This window comes from Cavia porcellus, unplaced genomic scaffold (genome assembly GCF_034190915.1).
Source record: "Cavia porcellus strain 051 isolate PalLab524CR breed Dunkin Hartley unplaced genomic scaffold, mCavPor4.1 scaffold_24, whole genome shotgun sequence".
NCBI classification, from domain to species: domain Eukaryota; kingdom Metazoa; phylum Chordata; class Mammalia; order Rodentia; family Caviidae; genus Cavia; species Cavia porcellus.
Window position 1 is genome coordinate 8,248,901 of NW_026947507.1, and position 15,538 is coordinate 8,264,438.

Sequence of the window (15,538 nt, forward strand, 5' to 3'; positions counted from 1 at the left end):
CAGGGGAGAAAATATGATATTTACACATGTAAGTCTGATTTGTTTCAGGTATGAAACAAATGAGTATGGTCTTAAATTGTATCTGTTTACCTACAAAATCCTCAAGTTTTTCCTTCTTTATAGATGAGTAATACTCCATTGTATAAAAAGACCACATTATTTTTATGCATTCTGCAGCAGATGGACATTTGGGTTGTTTCCAAGATTTAGCTATTAAAAATTGTGCTGCAATATGTGGGTATACATATATCACTGTGGTATGATGTTCTCAGTTCTTCTGGGAAAATATCCAGAAGGGGAAGAGCTGGGTTGAATGGGACTTCCAATCCTAGTTTTTTGAGGAATCTCCACCTTATTTCCACAGTGACTGCATCAGTCTACACTCCCATCAACAGTGGAGAAATGTTCCTTTTCCCCCACAGTCCCACCAACACTTGATATAGATTGATTTCTTCTTGGCAGCCATTCTTGCTGGAGTTAGATGGAATTTCAGTGTTGTTTGAATTTTAACTTCTGAAATGACCAGTGAGGTTGAACATTTCTTCATGTATTTATTTGCCATTTGTATTTCTGAGCAGTGTGTATTCATCTCATATGCCCATTTTTTTGACTGGGTCTTTGAATGTGGGGGTCTGATATTTTTCAACATTCTCTCTATATTTTAGATAGAAGTCCTTTTCTGAGGGACAGTTGGGTAGATTTTTTTCCTATTCTGCAGGTGGCTTCTTTTGATGTGCAACAACTTTATTTTTTTTTCTTTTTCCTTTTTATTGGCACCAGAGACTGAACTCATGACTGCCTGCTTGCAAGGCAGGCGCTTATGCCACTGAGCTAAATCCCCAGCCCCAATATGCAACAACTTTTTAATAAGATGAGATCCCAGTTGTTGATTATTTAAAGTACTTTCCCATGCAGTTTGCATTTTGTTCATGAACTTTCTGCCTATCCCTTTGTTTTCAAAATTTCTATTTTTCTTATCTTCCAGTAGGTTTAGTGTTTTTATTCTATGTTTTGGAACAGAGAATTGAACTCAGACCCTTGTGCTTCCCAGGCAGGTACTTATGCCATTGAGCTATATCCCTGGCCCATAATGTTTCTGTTTTAATTTAGAACTTTGATCCATTTTGACTTTAGTTTAGTTCATGGTGACAGAAGTGTGTCTAGTTTTTGTCTTTGATATGTGGAAAACCAATTTTTTTAGCATCATTTATTAAAGAGGCTATCTTTCTTCCAGTGAAAATGCTTGGCTCCTTTGTCAAAGATAAGGTGGCTGAGTGTCTTGTAGTTAGGTCTGTGATTCTAATCTATTCTAGTGATCCTCAGGTCTGGTTTTTTTTTTTTTTGGTCAGTACCATGCTGATTTTATCACATGGTATAATTTCAAGCAAAGGATTGCAATACCTCCTGCTTTGTCTTTGTTCCCCAGAATTGCCTTTGCTATTCTTGAGCTCATCTCTTTCCAAATGAATTTTAAGAATGTTTTCTCTAGATCTATGCAGTATATTAATGATATTTTGATTAGAATTGCATTACATCTGTATAAAAGTTTTAGGAGTATGGTCATTTTCACAATGTTGGTTCCTATTCATGGGCAAGGAATATCTTTTCATTTTCCAACATCCTCTTCAATCTCCTTTTACACAGTACTGTAATTTTCAATTTGTAGATCTTTTACATCCTTTGTTAGGTTGATTCCTAAGTATTTTGTTTTGTGTGGTGTTATGAATTTTTCTCTCAGTGAGTTCCTTCTTTGTGTACAGGAATGCTATTGAGTTTTGAGTGTTGACTTTGTATCCAGCTACACTACTAAATTTGTTTATTAACTCTAGTAGTGTTTTGGTGGAGCATTTGAGGTCATCTATGCTGAGAACCATGTCATCTGTGAATAATGATAGTAATATCTTCCTTTCTTCTTATTCATTTTATTTCTCTTTCTTGTCTAGTTGTTCTGCATAATATTTCCAGAACTATGGTAAATAGGATTAGTGATAGTGGACATCCTTGTCTTATTCCCCTGTTTTTAGAGAGAACACTTTCAGTTTTTGACCATTTAGTATGATGTTGGCTGTTGGTTTGTCATAGGTGGCTTTTATCAAATTGAGCTACAGATTATTCAATTTTCTGTAGGGATTTTATAATGAACAAATGTTGGACTTTATCAAAAGTTTTTCTGCATCTATTGAGATGATCATATGATTTTTGTCTTTGACACTGCTGATGTGGTATATTATGTTTATTGATCTATGTATGTTGAACCACCCCTGCATTCCTGGGTGAATCCCACTTGGTCATGGTGTATAATGTTCTTGATGATTTGCTGTATTCTGTTTGCTGGTATTTTATTGAGGATTTTTTCATGTACGTTCATTAGTGATATTGGTCTGTTTAATTTTTTGTTGTTGTTGATCCAGTTTTGGTATCAGGATAATACTTGCTTCCAGGAATAATTTTGGGAGTATTGCATCCCTTTCAATTTCACGAAAGAGTTTGACAAGTAATGGCATTAGATGGTGTCTACATTTCTAGTAGACTATAGTGGTTAATTCACCAGGACTTGGACTTTTCTTTGTTGCTAAGTTTTTAATTACATTTATAATTTCGTTGACATTGGGTAATTTAGACTTTTTATATCTTGATTCAACTTTCGTAATTCATATGTTTCTAAAAATCTGTCCATTTCTTCTATGTTTCCCATCTTATGAGAGTAAAGATTTTCAAAGTAGGTATAATGATCTTATAAATTTTTACAGAAGCCATAGTGATTTCACCCATTTCATTACTCACTGCATAACTTTTAGTTTTTCTTTTCTTTTTCTTGATAAGATTTGTTAGGGATTTGTCAATTACCAAATCTTAAGTTCATTAATTTTTTGTATTGTTTTCTTAGTCTCAATTGCACTAATTTGTGCTCTGATCTTTGTAATTTTCTCCCTTCTATAAGCTTTAGTCTGTTCTCTTTTTTCTAGAATTTAGAGCTATAACATTATGTTGTTTATTTGTGCTTGGTCTGTTTTCCTGTGAGGAGTCATGGCTATGTTTTACTCTTTTAGGACTGTGCTCATTGTATCCCATAGGTTCTGGTATGTTTTATCTGCCTTTTCATTTGATTGTACATATTGTTTAATTTGTTCTCTAATTTCATCTGTGACTCATTCATCATTTTTTGTAGTTTCTTTTGGCATTAATTTCAGCACAGTATGATTGAATAATATGCATGGGATAATTTCAATTCCTTTGCATTTATTTAAGCATGTTCTCTAGGCTAGTGTATGGCCCACTTTAGAGAATATCCCATGTGCAGCTGAGAAAAACGTGTATTCTGATACTGTTGGGTGGGACACTGTAAATGTCTATTAAGTCCATTTGTTCACATTTTTTATTCAGTTCTGGTATTTTAAAATTTTTTATCTAGTTGATTTATTTCTGTGGCAATGGGGTATTAAGGTCTCACATTATAATTGTCCTACTGGGTATTTGATTTTTTAATGTCTACTAATATTTGTCTTACATAGTTTGGCGCTCTCATAATTGGTGCATATATATTTTGATTGTTATCTCTTTTTTTTGTAAATGAATTAAAATTATTTTATCTTTACATTTCATAATTTTATCTTTACATTTCATTACATAGAAATAGTAAAAAAAAAATAACTGGAGAGACACTTTTGTTTTTCTTTTAGTTTTAAATGATTATGTGTATTTAGCCGTTGCATTTACTACTAAACAGTAACTTGGCATGGAGATTGACTAATGGTGCCTGTCTAAGGTTTAATAAAAACATTAAATAACTTTCATCTGAAAAATATTGATTTAGCAGATAATTGCTTATCCATGTTTTTGCTTGGCAGTGGCTGGACATAAAAAGTTTCTGTGCCACAAAATGAAAACAGATGAACAAACCATGGGCCCTGGGTTACATGATGCATACTAAATGCAGCATCAATAAAACCTGGAAGTTACAATGCTGAGAGCTAAATCTTTCCATGAACTGGGAATTGTTAATGAAGGAAGGAGGTGTTTATGGTGGAGTTAATTAAGAGCAAAAAGAGAGGAAAAATCCTATTAAATAATGGAGAGCTAATCAACCAAATAATCAAATGTCATATACAATGAGTATAGAGAAAGGTTTCCATCACAGGAGTCCTACACAAGAATTTTTGTTTTGCCTTGATTAAATTTTATTTAAGCAGAAAAATCCTCCTCACCACTTTTGCACACTGTACTGCTCGTCAGTGTCATATATATATTGAAATGCAGAATCCTGTAGACTTCCACTCCATCAACGTCCTCAATTAAATTTAAAATAACTTTCAATTATTTATTCACTTCGCTCTGTAAGTTTTACACCATTTTCTGATTTCTTTGCCCAGTTTTTCATTTCATTAATATTTACAATCCTTTCTCAATTTAGGTATCTAATTTTGTATTTTCATATCTCTGAACTTTCTTCAGATCCTGATTTTCCTCCATCCTCACATAAAATATCTGTAGTTTCCCTTTTCTTTTAAATAAGAACCTGAACTTAAACAAGAACAGGGGAAATTTTCCAATGATCTATTTTTTCAAACTTACACTATTTCCACCAGAATGGCCATATGGGATTAATTGTCAAGCCCCTGTATTTATCCCTGCTTCTCCCTTCTCTTTTCTTTGAATCCTTCCATCCCTCACCCTTTCGTCTTTTCTCCTCCCTCCCTTTCCCTCCTTTTTTCTTTCCTTCTTTACCTTTCTTTTTCCTTTTCATTTGTTCATCTCTCCCTTCACTCTCTCTTCTTTCAGAAATACTCATTAAACACAGTACAAACTAGATTTGGAGTGTTGACGCTGATTAAGGGATGCTTGACCTCTCCTTGAGTGAAGCTGGAAGCTTTCTTTCCAGGGGTGACATAAATTAGCAGAAGGGCCCAGTTTAGCTTGGCTAGTGTGCCCTTTAGTGTGCTTTTGTATTGCAAGCATTTGAAAATAACTTGAGAAGAAGGGGGGATTTATTAGAAAGATTGGTGATAATGATAGGAGCAGGGTGGAAATAATTAACTGGAAGTTGGAAAATCAGGAAAGTTAGAGATCAAAGCTGTTCTGGAAGGAGAAACACTTGCATTTATATCTGAAAGGAAGAGTCCGATTGCATTTTCTTAATGTAATAAATACTTTATGCCTCTGCTTCTTTCTATCATGTGTTAAGATTTCAAATCTTGAGGAAGAGCGACTGATAGCACAACCTGCCCACATGCCTGTTGAAGGTTTCACCTGGCCTGCAAGGAGAAAAAACACCTTTTTTCATTCTAGTGGGAAATAGTTTTCTGAATTTGTCTCCCAGGAGCCAAGACGATGAATGAAAGAACTTAAATTAGGCAGCTGTTAGGAAGGAAGAAGAATAGAAAAATAAGAACTACATGTTGGCATAAAACAAAAACAAGATACATATGCACAATGATTAGTATGAATTCTCAAGAGAAGGCAATATATGAACACGATCTCAATTTATATCATTATTTCAACTGTGTCTACTTCAAAAAGGATTATGGGCTTACAATGAAACAGAGAAAAAATGAAGACTTACAAATAGTAAAGAAATAAAGATCAACTACTCTGGCAGAGTTAGGAGAATTTTATCTATGTTGTCAATAGCTATATAAGCAGCACCTCAAAATGGGTCAGATATAGTAGATGCTCAGTATTTATTAAGTGAATGTAAGCCACAAAAGATCATTTTTTTTTATAATTTTCTTCCATTTTTCTTGGTGGCCTGATAATGGGGAATAAAAAGAAGACCCAAGGTTAGAGATTGATATGTGGATTTGGGGGGACTTAGTGTTCTGGGTAGGCAGTACTGATGGTCTTATTAAGTTTTAATGTCCAACACTGGGTCTGTTTGGCTCCTAGAGGTAGTTTCAGATTGAGATTCTGAATGGGTAAGAAGACTTGGTTGGTAAATCTTAACTTGCAAGTTGAACAGACCTCAGCATGCTACTGACCACTTGTCCTACTTTCTGTAAATTTGGGTTATTAATATTTAGCTCACAAAATGATTAGGAAATGAGATGGTGAATTTGAAAGCACTTTGAGATATCAAGTTAGAGAAATAATTATTAATAAAATCACCCCAAATATGGCTTTCGACATCTTTATTTGCTTTTTAAGAATACTAGTTATTGATATGGATTCCATCACAAAATTTAAGGATCTCCTTTCTCATAGAAAAGAAAATTTTATATATTGTTTGAATCAAATTTTTATAGATAACTTTTGTTTCAAACAGTTTTCTAGAAATAAAATTCAACAACAATATTTCTCTCACGGAAAGAGATTGGGGTGAATTAATTAGCACAAAATTGGTGAGGCTGTTTACAGAGTGAACCACAAGGAAGCTGACAAATTGATTTACAGCTTAAGTGAGAAAATGAAATTACTTATTAAACATATAGTCTATAGCTCAGTGAACAAATACTATTTTTTTTGATAAACATCTCTGCTAAATTTTGTGGTTATTACAGAGCCATAGCACATGGAACGAGTTCATGGTTATACAGTACATTACTTTCCTGCTTGTCTGGGAGATTAAAACAAAAACTCAAATGACAACAAAAAAGAAAAGAAGAGAAAGAAACAAAATAACCATTATATAACAATAAAACAAGCACCACCAATTTCTTCTTGAATGAAAGAAAACATAAAGGAGAACTCATTATTATCAGCAAGAAATATAGCATGTGCAGTTTTAAATTTAGATTAGTTCTCTGGTTGAAATTCATAGTTGGCTGTCTTAGATCATCAGAATGTAAACAGGCTCAATCTTCTCCCTTTCATCTCCCTGGGTACTATGAGCCCTACAACATACAAAGCCTCCAAATAATTATGGCCCTCGCTATTATTTCCTTTTAAGTCACACATCGTTGTAACATATAGCCTCCTTTTACACTTGAGTTGGATTCAAAACATTGAAGTTTATAATTTTATTGCCACACTCATGCCCGGCTCGCACTTTTTATAGCACAAAGCGCTGCAAGTGTAGTGAACATCTTTTGAAGCCCAGTATCTAACTTTGCTGAATAAATGTGTTGATTGCAAGATGGATTGAATGACAGAGGAAGAAAAGTTGGTGGACTTACTAATCTTACTATTTTTCCTGTTAATTTGCTGTGTGTTTGGCAAAATGCCTTTCAATCTTTTTCAATTTAATAAGTTCAGAGAAGCTTTTCTATGCATTAAAAAGGATAGTAAAAATCTTTAAGACTCAGTTGTATATTCAAGAAGCTTTCAGACTAATGGCAAGGAAATTTATACTAAACATGAGCTAGATTTGATACAGACCATAAAGTGCATGATATCTCAGTGGTTAGTAAATTCAAAATCCATGACATTTATATGTGCATATTTTCCAAACTCTTTGACACCCTACCCATATTTTGAGATGTCTAAATCAAAGTGACCATTGACAGTAGCAATAAATCTTTCCTTAATACACTATTATGATCTAAAATGTCCCTCCAAATTCTCATGTGTCAGAGGTGAGACTTTTGGAAGGTGATTGGATCTGGGGTAATATACTCATCAGTAGGTAAATACACTGATGGGCTCATAGCTGAATGTGCTGTCAGGTGGGGCCTGGCTGGAGGAGGTTGGTCATGAGGGCATGCCTTGGAAGGACATGGCCCTCTCTCTGGCCCTTCCTCTCTGTTGCCTAGGTGCCATGGGTTGACCAGCTTTCATATGGTAAGGTCCTTACACTGTTCCATTTCTGTCTTGGGACCAGCCAACATATGGATTGACTCTTTAAGGTCACAAGCCAAACACATCTCTCTTCTAAGTTGCAGGTATCAGGCATTTTGTTCCAGTATTGGTCAAATGATTAATACATACACTTCAAGAAAATTTAAAATAAATGTCTTTGAATAGAAGAGTAGTCAGATGTTAATGACTTGCTGAAGTCCCAAGCCCAGTGCTTTGATTTGAAAATAAAAGACTAAGGCACAGACAAGGCATAGCCCAATGTCACCCAGTACTTCAAGGTGTTGAAGCAAAGTTCCTTCAAAGCAGAGGTTTTAGTAAAGGGAAGGCATACTCTACAGAGTGAGAGTGGGCTGACGATAAAGCTTAAGAGTGAGCCTGTCTTAGAATGACCTTGTCCACTTTTGGTTTTGAGGCTAACGTGACTCTGAAGAGTTCCAAGTGGACAAAACTTAGCCAGCAGAGTTCTTTAGTCTCCCCTTTGTGTGCAGAGAGATTAGTGGTATTTCTTGAGGACTCTGTCTCCTCCCCAAGGTAACAGAAAAATTCTTCTGCCTTTGTAAAGCACAACTCTATAGATACTATATTAAAGTTTTTGCATAAAATATCATTGCAACATGTAGTTTCTTTTAGTTTAACCCAAAATGTGCTCAAAATATTGAAAGGTTTAGGATTATGGGACATATATTGTGATATACTACATATAATATAAATGACACAAATGTGTAGATGGTGGGCAGGTAGAGACCCCTCTAGAGATGTGACTCTTCTTCTGTGTTCAGGCCAAATTGCAGGTGTCCTTCCAAATGCTTTAGCTCCCCTGAAAAAAACATTCATGCAGCATCAATGATTTGCAAAGTATATGACTAATAGGAATCTTAGGATGATCAAATCACCTAAGGACAATTCTAGGCTCCCAGCAGCTCACATTTGTCCTTCTCAGGAGCAAAGAATGTATCTTAACACCTTTCTCAATCCAACAGGTATTGCATTTGGAACTAGGGCTAGTGGATAAATTCCTTCAGTACTATAAAAAATTTTGGGCACTATGTCAAACTTCTCTGCCTCTGCCCTCTACCCTGCCTTTCTGCCTGTGATTTACAGTTATAATTCAGTTGTGCATTGACCTTTCTCCCTTCTCATCCTGGAGCTTTTTGATGCTCAGGTATGGAGCAGATGAGAGATAGGTATATGTGGCATATGTGGCACTCACACATAGGTATATGTGGCATATGTGGCACTCACACATATACCTTGAAGTACAAGGGAAATATTCTGTAGGGCAGTGATTCTCAAGAATGTGCTATTGACATCATCTTGAAGTGATACAAAATGCAGCTTCTGGGCCCCATTTTCAGAATTAAAACTTAGTTGTTTGTCTGGCAGTCTGAATTAATGTTTGTAAAAGCTCCCAGGTGATTCTGATGAGCAGCTTAGGTTGAGAATCATTACTTGACCAATGGTGGCTAGCTAGAACTGGTAGACAAATACATTTCTTGGCTGGAAAATTCATAAATGCATTCTGCACACCTCAGAGTGTCCTAGTGGGACTAGCTGCAGTACCCTTTACTAGAAAGCAGTTAGATAATGTACCCTTGTATTGTTTTCCCCTATTTTCCTACTTTACCTTTTTTAAGGCTCCCACTCCTTTTCTCAGGGATTCATTATAAAATAAACTACCTGCATCCAGGCCCTTATCTCAGCCTCTGCTTTTGAGAATGAACACAGGCTACACCAGGAAGAAACGCATAAAGCCAATATCTGTAAGTGATTTGCTTTTTGGCCCTCCTGAGAGGTCAGGAGGGAGCAGGTATTTGTTTCACATGTTAAGAAGATGCAGAAGAATTCTCTTTGCCTCACATCATGATTTCCCAAAGGCAGTTAAGGGTGTACTCCAAGACAATTTATTAATAATATTGTTATCTACATTACATCTTAAATTCCATTTTGTTTTGGAATAGCAGTCCTTTTAGGTAAATGCAACATTTTTTTAAAAATACTTCCTCAGTTGATGGAGACATCAGCATGTTTATAGACTGTAATCGGGACCAAGAATAAATACATTGGCACCAATTTTGTGATATAAATGTGTTGTTTCTTGCCTCCTCTTTCCCTCTTTCATTGTCATTGGAGCCCTTACACCCCTGGATTCACGAGTCTGCCATTTGCTCCACACATCATCAACATTTGACATTTTTTACTTTTTAAGGTATTTTATCAAGTATGAAGCAGAATATCTTTGTAATTTATATATGAACTTGGTTAGCAATTAATGCAAAGCATCTTTTTCATGATTACTAGGATATCCTCATTGGTATGGTGTCCGCTCAAATCTTTTGCTCATGTTTTTTTTTTTTTTTTTTTGGTGTGTGTGTGTCTTTTGGGGAGTTTGTCCATTTCCTCTAAATTGTTGAATTCATTGGCATAAAGTTGCTCATAATATCCCTTACTGACTCTTGAAAGTCAATAGCACCACTCGTCCTTTCGCTTAGTCTTGACTTGAAAAGTTTGTACCTTTTTCTTGTCTCTTGTATTTTGTCGAGCAATCCAGCTAAAGTTTTGCCAATTTTATTGATTTTGTTTTTGAAAGAACCTGCTTTTGGTTTCTGTGGGTTTTCTATATTGTTCCGTTTTCCATACAATAGATTTCCTTTCAACCTTTTACTATTTTTCTACATGCCTTTGGTTTAAACTATTCTTTTCTCTAGTTTTTAAAAGTGGTATCTTAAATTATTAATTTAGAACAATTCATTTTAACAATACAAGTATCTAGAAATCATTTTTCTTACTGCTTTACTGCATTCTGCAAATTTTGGTATGTTGTGATTTTATTATCAAGTTAAAAATGTTTCTCAGCTTTATGATAATTGTTGGCTCATAGATTGCTGAGAAACATGTTGCTTGATTTACAAATATTTAGCAAATTTTGTTCTATTATTTATTATTTAATGTATTTTGGAACTATTAGCTTAATTCATATTAATGATTACTGCATATTTCTTTTTTTTTTTTTTTTGGTTTTTTTCTTTTTTATTGGTACCAGGGATCGAACTCACGACTGCCTGCTTGCGAGGCAGGTGCTTATGTCGCTGAGCTAAATCCCCAGCCCCTACTGCATATTTCTTATTGACTAATTTGTCCTTTGTCATTTGATATAGTCTCTTTTTATGGTCAATAACATTCTTCATCCTAAAATCTACTTTATTCTACATTAACAATGTCATACCAAATTATTGTTAATATTTACATTGTACATTTGTTTTTATTAATTTGCTTTTATTCTCTTTTTACACAGAGTGAGTTTCTTGTAGACAGCATTTCATAGATTCTTGAATTCATATCCAATCTTGTGATCTGTTTTTCAGTTGAAGTGCTTAGTCATTTCCATTTAATATAATTGTCAATATAGTTGACTTTAAGTGTACTGTTGTGCTATTTGTTTTGTATTCTTTCATTTGTTCTTTGTTATTTTCCAGCCTTGTCTTGAATTAATTTTTTAGTGTTAACCTTTATTGCAATTCTAGGCTTAACGGATGGTGTGTGCCTATAACCTTAGTACTCTGCAAAGCTGAAGCAGGAGGGCTTCAAGTTTGAACTCAGCACAAGCAACTTAGTACCCTGTGAGAACTTGTTTCAAAAATAAGAAATAAAAAGGGATAGAATGTATCTCAGTAAGAAAGACCTAGTTTCAGTCTCCAGTTCCAACAAAATTCTGCTGGTGATTTGCCATTATGCACCTGCATATTTATTTCAATTTGGTTTATACACAAGGCAAAGAATATAGTTGTACTAATTCCTTTTTCAGTAATAAACTCACATAAACTTACAATGAATATTATTGTTGATTAATATTTCAGGTCATCTTTGATTTTTTGGGTACTTACAGAAAAAAGGGAAAAATTGTAAAAGCCAGTGTGGTGGCAAATGCTTATAATTCTAGCACTGTGGGAGGCTGAGGCAGGAGGACTGAAAATTTGAGATCAACTGGAAATGTAGCAATTCAATGAGACCGTGTCTTGAAATTTAAGAAAAATAGCTGGGAATGTAGCTCATTGCAAAGGTCCTGAGTTTAATTCACAATACCACACACACACACACACACAAATGAGAAGTTGTTTTTCACTAACAAGTACAACTTTATTAATCCAGTTAATGGACCAACAAATTACTTCAGTTTCTAAAGCTTGCTATCTTACATGACAAGCTCTTTTTGTCACAGTTGGAAGACATGCAGTTTTTTTAGGTGTATTTTGGAAGAAGCATTCCCTTAAAATGCAGTTGAAATATTCAAGCATCATGACAGGAAGGAAAGTGAGTAATTATGTAAGTAATATGTCAACTTTTATTGTACTAGGAAAATAACTACAGGGTTCAGATAAAAGTAAATGGAGTTGTAGAAATAATTAACCACGGAAATTATTACCATCATTTGAGAGAAACTTGGTAAAGGAGAATTAGTAACCAATGAGAAAAGATGATGCAGGAAGAAGGCAGAGGTGCCTAAAGAAATCAGCAAAAATCTTCACATTAAACGAAATCTTGGAGGAATTTTATAACAATGAAAGCACAACAAGTAAGTCTTGGAAGCTGATATATGTTTATAAGACAGTTTGACACTTCTGAAATGCATAGAAAATATGCTTGCTTCACAGGGAAAGTTACGCTTGGAGAAGCACTGTTCATACTGGTTTTGATATGTTTACAAAACAAACCTTTTTATACATTTATAATCAATAGAGATATTAAATGTGTTTATAATATTTATAGGCCATAGAACAATTATAGTTATTCTTCTTGATTAGAAAGATCACTTCCAACTTCCCTCTCAAATTTCATGTCCCTTGTCATCTGCATTTATATTTTGTTTCTGGAAAGTATTATTATATGTGCCTAAAGCAGTCGATTATTTTTTGAATAAATTAAAAAAATTAGAAAAACAGTGTCATTTGTACTTGAATATTTATCATTTGGAGCCTTTGTGCTAGCACAGATCTAAGTTTCTTTTGTTACGGTTTTCTTTCATCCCCAAAATATTCTTTAACATTTAATTCTCATAATCTAATTCTGCATTTCTTAACCCTTTGTTGTCTGAAAAATCTTTATGTCACTTCATTTTTTTAATGTCATGTTCACTGTTTTTATAATTCTAATCCAACAGCATCTTCTTTAGCATCCTAAATGTATTTGTCCATTATTTTTGGTTTGCAGTATTTCTGATGATGTTTCTGTTGAAGTTTTTCGTTTTTATACTTCTTTTCTCTTGATCTGAAGATTTTCCTCATTACCGATGTTCCAGAGAATGACTGTAATGTATATTCATTTGATAAGAGGATAGTCAGTTGAGGTGGGCCAGGGCATCTGGACAGAATGAGTGGCTGGGCAGCTGCTTCACTGTCATGCCCTGGTGCTCTCCACAGCTAGTCTGATCTCTGCAAACAAAGGTGGGCAGCTAAGACTGTCTTTTTCAGGGAAATAAAAAATGGTCTCTGATGAAGTTCTTGGAACTAATTTCCTAGCCTTATGAAAGGCGTTTCTCCATTCCTGTCACTAACATCCAGCAGTTTGATCTACACCTTCTGTATACATCCATTTATCATATATGAAGACTTTTGAAGAGGGAAGCTAGCCAATCACCAGTGCCATAGATGGTTTGAAAATGACCTGAGAGTCTCTGACATACCAGCCTTTACTCTTTGAGATCATGATGTAAATCCAAATTCACAGGTTTGTGCTGATCTAACACTCCCCACCTGTGACAGTCAATCAGATTGGAAGAGAGAGTCGGAGAGCAGTCATCGGCTTTCTTAATACTGTCAAATCTTTCTTCTGTATTGTGTAGTGCTTTGTTAGGTAAAAATCTTTAAGCAAAATTTTTGCTGGCTCTGATACATTATTTGAGAGAGCATGACATGTGAATATTATTCCCTTGAACTTGGCCTGAGGCCCAACCTGTCTCCACAGTATCTCTGGATTTCTCGCTCGGTTCCCACGCAGGGGCCCAGGGAAAGGCCAGAAGCTATGCTGCTTTATTGTGCTAACTTTGGCTCACTTGTGGTCCTTCATAGCTTCCCTGGATTGCTTTTATTTTTTAATCATTTTAAAATTTTAAAACAAAAAAGAAAAAAGATACAAAATTTCAAAACAATAGATTAACAATGGTTAATATATTGCATATTATCATCTTCAAAATAGTTGCTCAAATATAAACATGGAAAAATGATCAAACAATGAAAGTACAAACTGTTCTTTTTGATAACTATACTACTAATCTGTTAGTTTATCTATTTATCTATCATCTATCTATCTATCTATCTATCATCTATCTATCTAATCCTTTTTCCTGTTTTCTCCTTTCCCCCATCCCAGTTGCTCTTTCCTTTTGAGCAATTTCTTCCCCTTTTACTTCCACAATATTTATTGTAGATTTTGTATCTTATTTACTCTGTCAGTTTTTATATTAGGGACAATATGATGCCTACAAACTTGAGTCTGATTTATTTCCCTTATGTATATGGTCCTTGTATCTCTTCTTTTATTTTTACTTTTGTGCCTCATTGCTATACATTTCCAGTAGCTGAGGTAGAGAATCCCATTGCCTTCTGTTTGTGTTTGTGCAAGACTTTCCATGTTAGGCCATCTTCTGGGCTGTTCCTGAGACTATGGATTGGCCTATTTTATTCTGTCGTGCCTAAGTGGGGGGGGGGGTCAATTAGCAACCCACAAGGAAAATAGAACACGAGAGTTAAGTAAGGCTTTGGATGGCCCAGAGTCATGCTGCTGCTCTGAGCAGCCATCTGCAGTATATGTCTTTTGTACAGTATTTGTTAGTTGAGCTGATGGATTTTCATTGCCTTTTGCATCTTTTGACCAATAGAATGATAATGCAAAATGCTGGGGTGAGGAGTGCAGTCCATGGCGGTGTGATTAGATGTTTGTGTGTGTGAAACTAAGAAAAATACTACCAAGGTAACTACACATCAGTGTTTTCATTTTGCTTCACTATAGGTCTGCCTACTTGATCAAAAAAGATGGCCAAGAGCTGTGATGGGCCAATAATCCTGCTACCCTGCTTCCTGGAGAGTCAAGCATTATACCGAGAGTGCTATCATCTCCATTATCCCTCCTCTCTGTCTTCTCTCATGCTGAGGTCAGGGAGAGTTTAGCAGAGATATTCACGTGCATACTGTTTATACTCATGAATAGGCTTATATCTTTGGTTGCAAGCAACATAATTACTATAAAGTTCAGCAGCTGGTTAGGAACTATTTTTTTATTAACTTGATGATGCTAAATTTGAGGCCTTTTTACAGTGCTGCCAGAGACTATCGGTATTACCTTATAGCATTTAATTATTTTCTTATATCCTAGATATTTAGTGCCATGCTGTATGATTTTTCCTTACATTTTTTGATGGGAATATTAAAGTTGACATTATTATGAGAGGCTGCTGTATTTACAATGCTCCACCAAATGAAGCTGGAGTTAATGTGTGCTTATATAATTGGAGCAAAATCAGCCCTGCAGGTAACAGGAAGGGATTTAGCTATTTCAGAGTGGGAAACTTCAGTGAATGGAGTGGCTAATCATTTTGTGGCAGGTTGGGAGAAAAATCAGGTTAATTTTTACATGCTTCACTTCTTACCATAATCTTTACGAGGACTTGTGAGATAATGCAATACTGATAGTTTGCACTAATAGGCTTTGTATCTATTAGGGTGCTAGTATTTTATCTTCAAATGCTGATAGAATAAGCATCACGAATGCTTAACAGATTGCAATAACCTCCAGATGCTAGATTTAATTATTTATT